This window comes from Myxine glutinosa, chromosome 4, assembly GCF_964187855.1.
Source record: "Myxine glutinosa chromosome 4, kmMyxGlut1.1, whole genome shotgun sequence".
In the NCBI taxonomy this organism is placed as follows: domain Eukaryota; kingdom Metazoa; phylum Chordata; class Myxini; order Myxiniformes; family Myxinidae; genus Myxine; species Myxine glutinosa.
This window is the reverse complement of record NC_136264.1, coordinates 113,381,522-113,396,929: the sequence shown is the minus strand read 5'-3', so window position 1 is coordinate 113,396,929 and position 15,408 is coordinate 113,381,522. Positions and strand designations below refer to the sequence as shown.

Genomic DNA, 15,408 nt, shown 5'->3' with positions numbered 1-15,408 from the left:
AATTGAAGTACTCCATTGCACCAGTGAAAGAGAATAGATCCCCTTCCATTCCCATCCCCAAAAATCCCCATTTCCTTCACATCCCCCTTTCGTGATTGCCGACCCTCGATTGCCATATTACATCCCCTCTCGTCATTGCTGAGCCCTCGATTCCCAATCACCTCCCCTCCAATAACCGCCATTGACCACGAGGCTCGAGTCAGGGAAGAAAGGCGTGTCTCCACCTCGTCAGAGGAGGGGAGGGGCGCGCCCGCCCGTCGTCGTCCGGGGCGGAGCCCGAGGGTCGTGCGACCAGCCAGGGTCGAGGTGAGCGCCCCGATGGGCGTGTCCAAAGCGCCGGGGGCGTGATCGCTGGGGGCGCTATAAAAGGGCGCAACCGGAAGTAGAGCGGAAGAAGAAGAAAGGGAGATGCACTCTGGGTTGGTCGGAGAAAGAGAGAGAGAGGAGGAGTTGGTTGCACCGAGAGAGAAAGAGAGAGAGAAGAGTTGGTCTGAGTCGGGTGCCAAAAAGGAGGGTCAGTGGTCACAGTTGGTTGCGGTGGTGAGAAGTCGGTGGTGAGAAGCGAGTAAGACAAGGCCTGGCAAGGCAACTGCAGGCCGCCGCAGCAGCGACACCCGGCAACCGCAAAAGGGGGCAGGAACGGCGGCTGCTGAACGCGCCGGTTGTGCGGCGGGACCCCCCCTTGGACCTCTCCCTCTCCCTCCAGCCATCCACATCCTGCGATTCCTGCAATTCCCCGTGTGAGTCGTCTTTGTTTGTTCTGTCCTGGGTAATAAGTTAAGTCTGTAGATAAGCTAAATTTGCACTGTGTCACCTGCGTCTTGTACTTGTAAATAAACTGAATTGCTTTTTGTTGCTTGTGTGTAAATAGTAGAAATAAATTCAGTAGTAATATTTCAAACCTTTTTTTTGTCTCCGTTTTCCTCTTGCATTGCGTCGCTTTTGTCTTTTCCCTCATTGAGCAGCTAGGGTGCGATACAACCAACGTTCGGGTGGAATCGGGTGAGTTTTGTTAGGTCGCGGTTTTAAACCACCGCTCGGTCTATAACATCCTAACCGCGATCTATAACAATTGGTGTCGGGGAGTGAGATCGACCCGGAGCGCGCTTCACGCGCTCAAAATTATAAAGTACGAAATTTGTTTGGTTTTAAAGGAAAAGCCCGAATTTTGAAATCGCGCCATGGCTGTCCAAGGCGACGGGATGCCGGTGGGAGAGATAGAGGGGTTAGAAGTAACCCAGGACTTCGGGGAAGAAAGGGAGGAGGAAAATGGCAATGTGGTTGCGGGAATATCAGGCGCGCAAAATGGCGCGCTCGCTCACGTGGTTGAAGGGTCCCAAAATAGCGGCGCCGCGGAGGGCGAGCCTGCGGTGGCGGCTGGGGACGCTGGGCAAACCGGGTTTGACCTCAGATTATTCTTGACCCAACTGAATGCAAAAATGGATAGGATGGGGGGCCAAATGGGGGTAATGGGGAACCGGATGGATGCTCAGAGTGAGCAATTGGGGGTGATGGGAAACCAAATGGGGGTAATGGGGAACCGGATGGATGCTCAGGGTGAGCGATTGGAGGGCCAAATGGGGGTAATGAGGGACGAAGCAAGGGGTACCGTTGAGGGGTTAGACAATAATTTTAAGGGGTTAGACAATAATTTTAAGGAGTTAGACAAGAAATTTGAGGGGTTAGACAATGGGATAGAAGGGGTGAAACATGGGTTAACGGGGGTGGAAAATAGAATGGCTGCCCAGGAGAATCAGTTAGAGGGGGTGAAAAAAGGGTTAATGGGGTTAGAAAATAGGATGGAGGACAAATTGCGGGAAATAGGGGAACAATCCGCCCGGGAAATCGAACAGATGGGGAACCAGATGGAGGAAATACGACGAGGGGTGAGTGAGGAGGTCTCGGGGCTGCGCGAGGAGGTAAAGCGAGGCGAAAAGCGTATAGAGAAAGAGGTGAGAAATAATACGGCAAAGTTACAGGGGGGAATAGAAGATCTGACGAAAGGAGTAGAACAGCTGACAGTGGGACAAAAGGAACTAACGGACCAAGTGGAAAAGAACACAGCAATCATCGGGGGTTTAAAAGCAACACAAAAGGACATAAAAAATGAATTAATAGCGACACAAAAGGAATGTCAAATGATACATGAGGGATTGACGAAGAGGTTGGAAGAGGTGACAGAAGCAATGGAGACGAAGGACCGGGAGGTAAGGACGCACGTAGAAACGGTTAAAGTAGCGATAGAGGAAGAGATAGAAGGGGCGCACCGGGAGATGAAGGAGGTAAAGGAAAAATTAGAGGAGGTGGAAGAAGGGGTGAGTGAAATTAAAAAGAGACGGAGGGAAACTAAGAGAGAGATAAAGGAGGAAGTCATGGAATATGTACAAGGTCTGTGTTCAAATCATGATGCGGTGCTCACTGACCAAATAAAAAGTTTGCAGGTGGCAGAGGAGGTGCGACGAGGTACGGAGGTGAGTGGCAATGTACATGATGTGAGGGGAGATTCAGTCGGCTTGGGGGGTGGTGTAGACCCAGGTGTTCGTGAGGGACCAATGGTAAGATGTATGACTGGTCCGGAGTGTATGGACAGAGGAGGTGTGCAAGGAGGGTTGGCTATGGGGAGTGGGGGTGGTGCTGGTGAGCAAGGCTGTGGGGGTATGGCGTGGGTAGCGGGTTGCGGAGGGGCGACCCAGGCATCGACACCAGGAGGGGTAGTGTTTGGAGGGACGGGAGACGCGCGGGAGCCCCCCGGGAATAGCGTACTGTGGGAGCCCGAACGGTTTGGTCCCGCGTTGATCCCGCAAGGAGTGACGCGCGGGGTCCGACCTTCGGGCGCCCACAAGGTCCCACTCGCGCCGTATGACGGCAAGAGTGATTTGAGGGCGTACCTGGCGCAGTTTGAGTACGTGTGTAAAGGCAACGGTTGGAATCAGGACGAAGGTGGAGTACACCTGGTGGGGGCACTGCGCGGCGCGGAGGCGGAGGTGCTGACGGCTTTACCACCGGGTGCTCTCACCCTGTCAGCCCTCCGTGCGGCATTAATTAATCGGTTCGGCATTGAACAGCAAAGCGAGCTTGTTAAAGCCCAACTTGCGCAGCGAAAACGCAAGCCCCAGGAGACCATCGGGGAACTTGCTCACGATATTCGCCGCGCGGTCGGGATTGCACACGCGGACATGGCGGCGAGTTCCCAGGAAAGCCTGGCGCTGGATCACTTTATTCAGGCCCTTCCGGATCTGGAGCTCCGGCAACAGCTCGCCATGTGGCGCCCGCAAACCATGAGTCAGGCGGCCGACGCTGCAGCCCGTTGGGAAGCAGCGAGGCCCCTGGCCCGGGGAGGCGAGCGCCATGCAGTGGCGGTGCGTCAGATGTGGCCCGTGATGGGGGGCGGCCCCCCAAGGGGGCCCGCCCCCGACGGGGGCCCTGACCTGGAGAGCATGGTCCGGAGGTTAGTGGATCGGCGCCTGGCGGGACCTGGACCATGGCAGGCGGCCCCAGCGGTGGCACCCGGTAGTCCCCGACAGAGTACCCCAATTCGGACATACAGGGGGGGGAATTTGGAATACCGGAGGCAAGCACCTTACCAGGTGAGGTGCTATAATTGTGCTAGGATGGGTCACCGTGCATGGAAGTGTCGAGCTCCGCGCCGGGACGTTTCCCGCCAACCGATGCCCTCAACTCCGCCCAGTATCGATCGGCCTAGCCGACCTCAGACACCCCCCCGCCAGGGCCCGGGAAACTAGAACGTGCCGGGCATGCAGGGCGGTGTTCGGCAGTAGAGGATGGGGAGAAGCCCTCGTTGACGCGACAGGTCATTCATTGTGGCCGAATTGGGACGGGTAGTTTGACAATTCGGTGCAAAATTGCCGGCGTGGGGGTAGACGCCGTGGTGGACACGGGAGCCAGCGCCACGATCATCAGCCCCGTGGTCCTTAATTCGAGTGCAGACGGCTGGGGTAAAATCCAGCGTCTGGAAAATCATAGTTTGCAGTTGGCTACCGGGGCAACGGCTCCGATCATAGGGCGTGGTTTTGTGACCCTCAAGTTGGGATCGGTGAAGCAAGAGATAGAGGTTTGGGTGGCGGAGGTGTGCGACCCATGCTTAATAGGGTTGGATTTGTTGACTGCCAGCGGTTGTAAAATCGACTTGAGTCGGGGGATCCTGCGATGGGGAGTGGAAGAGCTACCATTGGAGGGGGTGAGCACAGCCGAGAGGGTGGAGCTGGAGGCTCCTGAGGCCGTGACCATCCCTCCGGGGGCCGAGGCCGTAGTGCCGGCCCGATGGTCAGCTCGCCCGACATGGCAGGAATCCTGCGGCCTGGTCGAACCGGTGGCAGCGCTATCCATACCTGGTTTAATCGTGGGCCGTACCCTTGTAAAAACGGACGGGCCGGTGGTGGCCGTCCGAGTAATTAATACTAGCACAGAACCACGCACTATAGTGAGGGGCACGAAGGTAGCTGGCTGCACCCCAGTTAGAGAAGTCGCGTCAGTGAAGGGCGAGAACGTCCAGCCGAGCCGGCCCCAGGGGGAGCCTTCAATAAGTTCTAGGAATTGGCCCGATCCCATTTGCGAGATGGTAAATCGTAGTAGTGTAGAGTTGGGAGGTACCCAGAGGGAGGCCTTACACAAACTGGTTGGGTCCCATTTGGACCTCTTCTCCTTGTCCACCGAGGATATTGGACGTACGGGCCTGGTGAAACATCAGATCCACACCGGTGAGGCCCGGCCTATTCGTCAGGCCGCCCGACGGCTCCCTTGGAGCAAGAGGGCGGAAGCTGACGAGCAGGTTGAAAAAATGCTCGACGCAGGTGTGATCGAGCCCTCGGGAAGTCCTTGGATGTCACCTGTTGTGCTGGTCAAAAAGAAAGATGGGACCACGCGGTTCTGCGTGGACTATCGCCAGCTAAACAACGTGACACTCAAGGACTCATATCCCCTGCCAAGAATTGATGACACCCTCGATGCCGTTGCGGGCTCAAATTGGTTCACAACTTTGGACCTCAAGAGTGGGTATTGGCAGGTGGAGATGGATAGGGCAGGGAAGGAGAAAACGGCATTTTCCACAGGTAAGGGACTGTATCAGTTTACTGTGATGCCGTTTGGTTTGTGTAACGCCCCCGCCACCTTTGAAAGATTGATGGAGCATGTACTGGGCGGCATGCCATGGCAATCATGCCTGGTGTACCTGGATGACGTCCTGGTACATGCCCAAACGTTCCCCCAGGCAGTAGCTAATTTGGACCAGGTGTTCGGGTGCCTCAGACAGGCAGGGTTGAAGCTGAACCCGAGTAAGTGCACTTTGTTTGCAAGAGAGGTGGCCTACCTAGGTCACGTGATCGGCCGCGAGGGGGTAAAAACGGACCCAGACAAAATTAAAGCGGTAGAGGAGTGGCCCGCACCACGTACCATCAAAGAGGTGCGGGGATTTTTGGGACTCTGCTCCTACTACCGGCGCTTTGTGGCGAAATTTGCGGAGTTGGCCCGTCCCCTCCACCGGCTTACGGAGAAGGGGACGCGATTTAATTGGACACGGGAGTGCCACGAGGCCTTCCAAAAATTGAAGGGGTGTCTAACATCCGCACCCCTTCTAGCTTACCCCACTAGTGACGGGGCATTTACCCTGGACACGGATGCGAGCCAGGAAGGATTGGGCGCAGTTTTGTCCCAGACACAGGAGGGCGTGGAGAGAGTGATTGGTTACTATAGTCGGGCCTTAAGTAGGCCCGAGAGAAATTATTGCGTCACTCGCAAAGAGTTATTGGCTATGCTGGCTGCCATGAACCATTTCCACCCGTACCTGTACGGGCGGAAATTTTTGGTTAGAACTGACCATTCCTCCTTGCAATGGCTCCTTCGGTTCAAGGAACCGGAGGGCCAAATTGCAAGGTGGTTGGAAAAGTTGCAGCAGTACGATTTTGATGTGGCCCATAGGGCCGGGAAGGCCCATGGTAATGCGGACGCACTCTCTCGGCGTCCTTGTCTGGGGGAAAACTGTAAATTTTGTGCGAGACACGAGGAGAGGGAGCAATTGGGCGATTCCGCCCCGATTCTCGTCGTCCGGGCAACCCGGGTGAGAGGGCCAATTTTGCCACTAACCGCGGACGAGGAATTTGGAGAGTTGGCTTGGAGCACGGCCCAGCAGGAGGATCCTGTTCTGGGGCCGGTGTTCCAATGGGTCAAATTGGGGCAAAGACCAAAGGGGGAAGAGGTCACCCCACTCGGGGCGCAAACAAAGGCGTATTGGGCTCAGTGGCAGACCCTGGAATTGAAAGGCAACATCTTGTATCGCAAGTGGGTGGAGGTTCCCTCTGATAGAACTTCCTGGCTGGTGATAGTCCCTGACAAATTCAAGAACGTCATATTGCAACAGGTGCATGGTACCCGCTCCGGCGGCCATTTGGGCAGGACAAAGACAATATCTCGGGTCCGCCGGAGGTTCTATTGGGTGAATATGGGGCGCGACATACAGGACTGGTGTCGGAGATGCGACGCCTGTTCTGCCAAAAAGGGACCAGCACGGAGGATGAGGGCCCCCCTTCAATTACATCAGGTGGGGGCCCCCCTTGAGCGGGTGGCTATGGATATTCTAGGACCGCTGCCCCGCACCCGCCAAGGTAATAAGTATATCCTCGTTGTAATGGACTATTTCACCAAGTGGCCGGAGGCCTATGCCCTCCCCAACCAAGAAGCAGGGGTGGTAGCACAGGCCTTCGTAGAAGGATTTGTATGTCGGCACGGGATTCCACAGGAGCTGCACACCGATCAGGGTCGAAATTTTGAGAGCCAATTACTAAAAGATGTGTGCAGACTCCTGTCAATTCGGAAAACCAGGACCACGCCCTTGCGGCCACAATCTGACGGGATGGTGGAAAGGTTCAATCGAACATTGATCCAACAACTGGCATTGTTCACCACCACCCGTCAGGATGACTGGGACGAACATCTCCCGTACCTGTTGATGGCCTACCGAACTAGCCAGCACGGGGCCACCGCATGCAGTCCAGCGTTGCTTATGTATGGGCGGGAGTTACGGGCTCCCGCCAACTTGCTATGCGGTCCCATGCCAGACACCACGGACACACCGCCGAGGGAGGGGTACGCACGTCACCTGGAGGAAGGCATGGAGCGGGTCCATGCCTTCGCCCGCCGCCAGCTCCATCTGGCGGGGGCCAAGATGAAGCGCAGGTACGACGACCGGAGCCAGGGGAGTCAATACGCTCCGGGGATGAAGATTTGGTTCTTTAATCCCCGGAGGCGGAAGGGAAGGTGCCCAAAACTCACCTCCCCCTGGCAAGGCCCGGTAGTCGTCCTGTCGCAAATCTGTGACGTGGTCATTAAGATCAAAATGGGGCCACGGACCCCCCCTCGGATCGTCCATGCCGACCGGATAAGACCTTATGCCGGCGAGCAGGCGCCCTCATGGATCGCCTCGGCTCTAGATGCCGAGGCAGGACCCAGTACCTCTTGCGACGGGGGCTCGTAGCGTCAGAGGACTGGGGGGATGGTAGGGAGAGATGCCCCGCTGTGGTAGGATGGCAACTCTGTCATCCCTCACAAAAAGTGGGGCAAAGGAGCACTAGCTTATGGGGTGTATGGCAGTGAAAACTAGCCCGGGTGGGTTAGGTTATATTGTAGGGACCTAGAAAGATGACATGAGGTGACGTAAGGTTAGTTAGTGACTGATACCTGTAGTGGGGACGCAGGTAGTTTAGTGTGGATGATAATGACGTGGGAGCGCAATAGTTTAAAGGGACGACTGGGAAGCGCAAGTTTCAGAAGGGAGTAGTTAGCTGAGATGATGCCGTGTGTGTGAGAATTGAACAGGTGTGATTGCACAGGTGTGCAACTGAACAGGTGTGTGGAGCAGTGTATGAGGGAGTAGCGGTGATTGCGTGTGGTGTTGACCAAATGGTCCAGGAAGAGGAGGAGGGTGCAGGTGGCACCAGGTAGGATTGCACAGGTGTGCAACGACAGGTGAATGAAAGACAGGTGTATGGAATAAATGGTCTGGAGGATTGGAATGGATGGTCGTGGAGTGAGAATGGTGGAAATTGTGGAGTGGAGTGGATGGTGCGAAGGTGTGAGTGGGGGAAGAGTGGACCCCCATCACGGATACCCGGGGCGGGTAGTGCAAGTGTTAGGTAGAGGGTATAGGTAAATTGTGGTTGGATATTGGCATCTGTGGTGCGGGTGACAGAATGGTATGTGGATGGGTGCGTTGGTGTTGTGGAAATGGCTGGGCGTGTAGCCTGTTAGTGTGTGTAGTTTGTTGGGCGCTCCACCACTGTGAGGATGTCGGCCAGGTGAGGCCGCAGGTGGGCTCTGGGAGCCGGTAGTAGTTGTTGTGGATGGGGCCCGAGGATCCGGAGGACGGACCCGGGTAGCCCAGTGCCAGAGGGCACCGAGTGGGGTGACAGAGCCAGGAGGGGCCTGCCCCAGTTAGATAGGTTAGGGTGAGGAGCTAGGTAAGCTCGGGTGGCAACTGCAGTGGTGGAGGTGTGCAGGTGGGTAGACCCACTGGGAGAGGTACACGTCGCAGCCCAGAAATTGTGCTAGAGCACCGGGAGATGAATCGGGGGAGTGAGACCCCAAATTGAGAAGCACCACAGTTTGGCCAATGGGAATTGGTTATTAGAACCCTTAGTGTAAGTTGGCCAATGGATTGGCAGGGAAAGACCCCGGGTAGTGTAAAGTGTGTTAAAGTCATTTAGAGGATAGTTAGGATGAAGGATCTCCTCGCACCATCTGCATCCACTCACCTGAGGTGACAGGTACTCCACACCAGGCCATGTTTAATTATTTTTGATGCAAATGTTTTGGATTGTGAGACGCATCATGACGTGGGTGTGACATTGTGCTTTGATGTTCCATCTCTGCCTCCTTATGAGGATTGATGATGAATTGATGATGGCAAATTTTTGAAGTAGAGGGATTGTGGTGACGAATTTGATATAGGGGAAATATGGGGAAGACGTGACAGTAGTGACGAATTGGTAATGTGTAGGTTTTGTACATATGGGGTAAGGGCAAGGGTGGGCTAGGTAACAGGGGGGTGACGTACGGTAGGGACGAGCTTTCTCACTGCGCCCTCCGTACGCATTTCGCCTTGCATTGCCTTTTTGATGTGTACCCTTGAGACCTTACCCCTCGCTCATTTGTCTTGTCCCCCTTTTGTCTCCCACATGACCTGTGCGCCGTTGGGCGCCGAGGGGAGCGTGCGTGGGTCGGCCATTGTGCGCCCGAAATTCCCAGAACCAGCTGTCTGCATCGATGCACCACATTATGGACCACATGTCAGTGGCCGAGCACCACTTATGGACCCCATGGGTTGGGGCATGGCCCCTCTGCTGGAACCGGCCATGAGGGCCCGAAATCTTGCTGGCGGACCTTGGCCACAGGGCACCAATGCCCCACAGGTGAACCATACACATAGTCGGCCTGGTGGGCCATAAATAAATAAAAAGGACACATTGGGTGCAAGTTTTATTGAAAATAGGCCGCCAGTAAGCAAAGCAAAGGAAATGACAACATCTGGAAGAGAAATATTAATAACCAGCAGAGGGAGCCGAAGAGCCAGAGACACCTGCAGGGTTAGGGGTTGTTGGTTTTATTTTATTCATTGAACAATGGTGACTGCACCGATTGGTGCTTGGGTGTGTATTGGTGCGTTTTTGGGTGCTTTAATGGTGCATTGATGCAGAGCAGACTGTCCTCCCCCCAGAAAGAACAATTACAGGTCCTGGGTTAGTTTTGTAAATAAAAGCAGAGTCATTGTAAATAATGCTCCCCACCGTCAGTGTATAGTTTGAAGACCATTCCGCAATTCGGTTAACTGTGGGCGAAAGTCTGTTAGGCGGGGTGCAATGGAGCAGCGGGACACATTTATTTATGTTTAAACTGTCGCACTCAGGGTCAGGTTAAAAATAGAGGGAACTACACCTACGTGTCACGCTAAAGCTAAAAGTTGTAGGCCCGGGACGTGCCTAAGAGGAGGAGAGTGCAGTGTTGTGGATATGAGGACTGTATATATATTTTTTTTATTGTGTGCTGTATGATTATTATTATTGTTGTTGTGCTGTGCCTCCTGCCTCCGGAGCTGTGTAAGATCAAAAGGGCGTCCCATAGTCCACAAGCATACACGTCAGCCAATCATAGGATATTCATGTTCGATAGTTATATCTTATTCTGTGTTTTAGGATAAGGCTGTGTCTCCCATTAATTGAAGTACTCCATTGCACCAGTGAAAGAGAATATATCCCCTTCCATTCCCATCCCCAAAAATCCCCATTTCCTTCACATCCCCCTTTCGTGATTGCCGACCCTCGATTGCCATATTACATCCCCTCTCGTCATTGCTGAGCCCTCGATTCCCAATCACCTCCCCTCCAATAACCGCCATTGACCACGAGGCTCGAGTCAGGGAAGAAAGGCGTGTCTCCACCTCGTCAGAGGAGGGGAGGGGCGCGCCCGCCCGTCGTCGTCCGGGGCGGAGCCCGAGGGTCGTGCGACCAGCCAGGGCCGAGGTGAGCGCCCCGATGGGCGTGTCCAAAGCGCCGGGGGCGTGATCGCTGGGGGCGCTATAAAAGGGCGCAACCGGAAGTAGAGCGGAAGAAGAAGAAAGGGAGATGCACTCTGGGTTGGTCGGAGAAAGAGAGAGAGAGGAGGAGTTGGTTGCACCGAGAGAGAAAGAGAGAGAGAAGAGTTGGTCTGAGTCGGGTGCCAAAAAGGAGGGTCAGTGGTCACAGTTGGTTGCGGTGGTGAGAAGTCGGTGGTGAGAAGCGAGTAAGACAAGGCCTGGCAAGGCAACTGCAGGCCGCCGCAGCAGCGACACCCGGCAACCGCAAAAGGGGGCAGGAACGGCGGCTGCTGAACGCGCCGGTTGTGCGGCGGGACCCCCCCCCCCCCCCCCCTTGGACCTCTCCCTCTCCCTCCAGCCATCCACATCCTGCGATTCCTGCAATTCCCTGTGTGAGTCGTCTTTGTTTGTTCTGTCCTGGGTAATAAGTTAAGTCTGTAGATAAGCTAAATTTGCACTGTGTCACCTGCGTCTTGTACTTGTAAATAAACTGAATTGCTTTTTGTTGCTTGTGTGTAAATAGTAGAAATAAATTCAGTAGTAATATTTCAAACCTTTTTTTTGTCTCCGTTTTCCTCTTGCATTGCGTCGCTTTTGTCTTTTCCCTCATTGAGCAGCTAGGGTGCGATACAACCAACGTTCGGGTGGAATCGGGTGAGTTTTGTTAGGTCGCGGTTTTAAACCACCGCTCGGTCTATAACATCCTAACCGCGATCTATAACAATATATATATATATATATATATATATATATATATATATATATATATATATATATATATATATATATATATATATATATATATATATATATATACAGTGGAACCTTGACTTACGAGTGCCCCAACTTACGAGTTTTCCGAGATACGAGCCGTCGCTCGGGCGGTTTATTGCTTTGAGATGCGAGCCGAGATCTGAGTTACGAGCTTTCGCCACCCGGTCACGTGGTTATCTTGCCGTGCAAGTACAGTATCTCTGTCGTATAGCGCTGCATTTTTGTTTTCGCATGTTGGTTATTTTGAGTTTACGCCGCCAGGTGGGTTCTGGTCACGTGGTTATCTTGCCGTGCAAGTACAGTATCTCTGTCGTATAGCGCTGCATTTTTGTTTTCGCATGTTGGTTATTTTGAGTTTACGCCGCCAGGTGGGTTCCGGTCACGTGGTTATCTTGCCGTGCACGTACAGTATCTCTGTCGTATAGCGCTGCATTTTTGTTTTCGCATGTTGGTTATTTTGAGTTTACGCCGCCAGGTGGGTTCCGGTCACGTGGTTATCTTGCCGTGCACGTACAGTATCTCTGTCGTATAGCGCTGCATTTTTGTTTTCGCATGTTGGTTATTTTGAGTTTACGCCGCCAGGTGGGTTCCGGTCACGTGGTTATCTTGCCGTGCACGTACAGTATCTCTGTCGTATAGCGCTGCATTTTTGTTTTCGCATTTTGGTTATTTTGGAAAATTTCATGTTCATGTCGAACATTTCATGTTCATGTTCATGTTTTCATGTTCATGCCATGCCAGGCCACAACTTGTTCAGAGTTCCGGCGATAGCTCGCCTTCTCTTTGTGGAAAACACGGTGAGATCCTTAACATCCAACAACTAATGGGACGCAAACGGGGTGCCCAGTTTAGCGGTACACACATTGATGAATCACCCTGCCTGTGATTCACCCATGACAGGTTATAGCTGGGTCGGGATTCAAACCCAGGCTGGACAGTTTAGACTTTAGAGTCAAGTGTGCGTACCTCCAGTCCAGGCCATCCTGCCAACTTGTATGCTGCATACAGGTGAAATATAAAGCGCGAGATATTTTTATATATACTGTATATTTTAAAAAAAATTGGTGTGGTTTTTGGCGGGCTGGAACGGATTAATAGCATTTCAATGCATTTTAATGGGGAAATTTGATTTGAGAAACGAGCAATTTGAGTTACGAGCTCGGTCACAGAACGAATTAAACTCGTAAGTCAAGGTTCCACTGTATATATATATATATACACACACACATGTATATATATACACATATATATTATAGCATCAACAGCTAAACTAAGGTCGATCACGTTGTGGCGGGAAATCCTGCAATGTACCAAACGGTCATAATTCCTGTGGAGGCGATCCAAATTGTGGTGATATAAGCTCACACGCGTGGCTGAGGAGAATGACGAGGACCTCGTAGCTTTTATAAAAAACCAAACGGATTTATCCCCGAACAACCAACAAGCAGGGAAAATAAAATCAATTTTAACTATATATACAATGAGATAAACCTGGGTGAAATAAATCCTATTAATTAAAACTAAGGCTCCTCACTCTCAGTCATAAGCACAGACGGGGGAAGGGACACAAAAGCGGGCGACTTATCTCTTGTGTGGCAGCAGGGGAGCGGGAAGATGGGCATGGAGCTGGTGTTGAGGAGATGGGCAGGACGATGGGACAGCAGGACGGACCACCGACAATGGGGCTAGCACGGAGACAGCTCCAGAGACCAAGGCAGGCGAGCAGGATGGCCTCCTTAAAGCTTTCTCCTTCCAATTCTCCTCAAAACTCCTCTAGTTCTCTTCACAAAACACAGCGAGCACCATCGTTTTGCTCTCACATACTCTCCTGTCTTCTCCTCAGCCTCTCCAGACACAGCGAGCTCCTCTGTACACTGTTCCCACCCAATTCTCTTCACATAATATCACATAAATCTCTATCTATCGTATCACAAGCATGACCCTCGTATCGTGCACATTCAAACACAATCCTTAAGCTAACAAATCCCTACAGCCTTACATCGAGATTGGCTTTCTACTTGCACGCGGTCCATGCTATTCCTACACAGTTCTATCTCTTCTAAAGTAATCTCTATCCTCCCCCATAAACGCAACAATACATATACACATCCTAAATCGTACCCTTCCACTGGAATGTTGACAAAATTAATGATAGCCCCACACAAGCAATACGTGACTTTTGAAATGATGTACGAATGCTAACCGAGGCCTTTTGCGCATGCGCTGTGTTTGTTTATTTTATACCGACACCAGTTTTGTTTGCTGGGCACTTTTAACCTGCCATTACTAGCGCAAAATCTGTGATTCAAATAATCTTTTAAACATAATTTTCAGCATTTAGACCAAAGAGTGCAATTTCAAGATGGTTAACCATAATTGTTCTGTTCCTGAATGCAAATTGGATTCACGGAAATACGACAAATATCCATGGACGAAAGGAGTCGGGTTGGTAACATTTCTTGTCAATACCAGCTAGCAGCGGATAACACACACACACACACACACACACACACACACACACACACACACACACACACACACACACACACACACACACACACACACACACACACACACACACACACACACACACACACACACACACACACACACACACACACACACACACACACACACACGTCTCCTTTTATCAAAATCTAGTACTGTATATGTTTCTTGTGGCCCCGCAAAAACCTACATTCACCTCACTGGCACGGGTCAACCATCCAAAAAAAAATATATATATATATATATATATATATATATATATATATATATATATATATATATATATAATTATATATATATATATATATATTTATATATTTATCATGGCAGTGACAACCAATACAACTCCATGATCATGATGATGAAAGCATAATGCCAGCGAGTGATTTGATTCTTCTTACGATTTGTATTGAAACAACACCTTTAAAATACAAAAAAACATCAACTTTAAGTCATAAAATTCGAGATCGAGTCAGAATTTAACATCAAAACCCTTTCTCCCTCTTTTCGCGCTCTTCCTCACAGCGCCGGACTCGAACCCTCACAACACTCACCTACATTCACCTCGCTGGCTCGAGCCAAGTGTACTTGGAAGGAATCGGATACTGGACCCTCTCGGGTTTGCGCTCAGCTAACCCATAAACCGGGAAAGAACGAGACGTTTCGAGATTCCTCCAGAAAGCAAAATCGCTATACCATTCTAATGTATTGAGCCAGGAAGTTGTCATGACCTCAGGTTTTGGGTGACGAATGGTTCGTGTTTGAAAACCAGAAATTACAGAAGTGAATTTATTGGCGAAACTTAAAAAGAAATCGCTAAATATATTTCCTTAACTTGTCAGGTTATCGAATAAATAAATAAATAAAAAAGCACTTTTACCATACACCGCTCAAATTCCCACGATGATTTATATATGTTGCGTTGCACTGACTTTGCTCTTGCTTTCACTTTAGCTTAACGAGTCAACAAAATAAAATAAAAAAAACATGATTTCATTCTTCTCGTGTGTATCTTGAAATGTTCTTGAATAGCAACTTATATCGGTACAAAGTTCAAACCAATCAAGGCTGGAATGCTGTAAGTCGGTGTAAATTAACTTACATCTCCAGTGGTGTGTTCACTTAGCAAGCAGCTATCTATCGCTTGCCAAGCCGGCCGTTCCCTATCAACGGTTTCGAATAAAGTGCTTGCTTGACGACTTATGTTTATAAGCCACTTGGCGAGAGCTCCACAAGAAAATGGAACTGAATTACCGTCAAACATCACAAATGATTGTAGCCCCTCCCCAATAATTACAAGTTGCCAAATTATATAGACTACAGGATTGTGTATAATATGTTTACAACCAGAAACATGCATTGAGGTAGAAGTTCGCGAATTGGTGTGAATTTCTGCGCTTAATTGTCGAGAAATTTAGCTGAAAATAATACAGTACTTTTGTAACGTATTATTCTGACTTGTATTTGCATTGTTGTTGTGGTTTATCGGACGCGCTTATTCGTCAGACACGAGTGAATCATCACCGCGTCAATAAACGCGTTTTCCG

General features: G+C 51.1%; 1 protein-coding gene across 1 annotated transcript in view; it reads right to left on the bottom strand.

The window, feature by feature from the left end:
* Positions 1-14,595, bottom strand: part of LOC137425089 (protein FAM3C) — an 86,024-nt gene extending 71,429 nt beyond the window's left edge. The window contains exon 1 of the mRNA XM_078776288.1: positions 14,416-14,595. The gene's annotated coding sequence lies outside the window, so the exon portion shown is untranslated. The remainder of the gene's footprint in view (positions 1-14,415) is intronic.
* Positions 14,596-15,408: the final 813 nt, after the last annotated feature.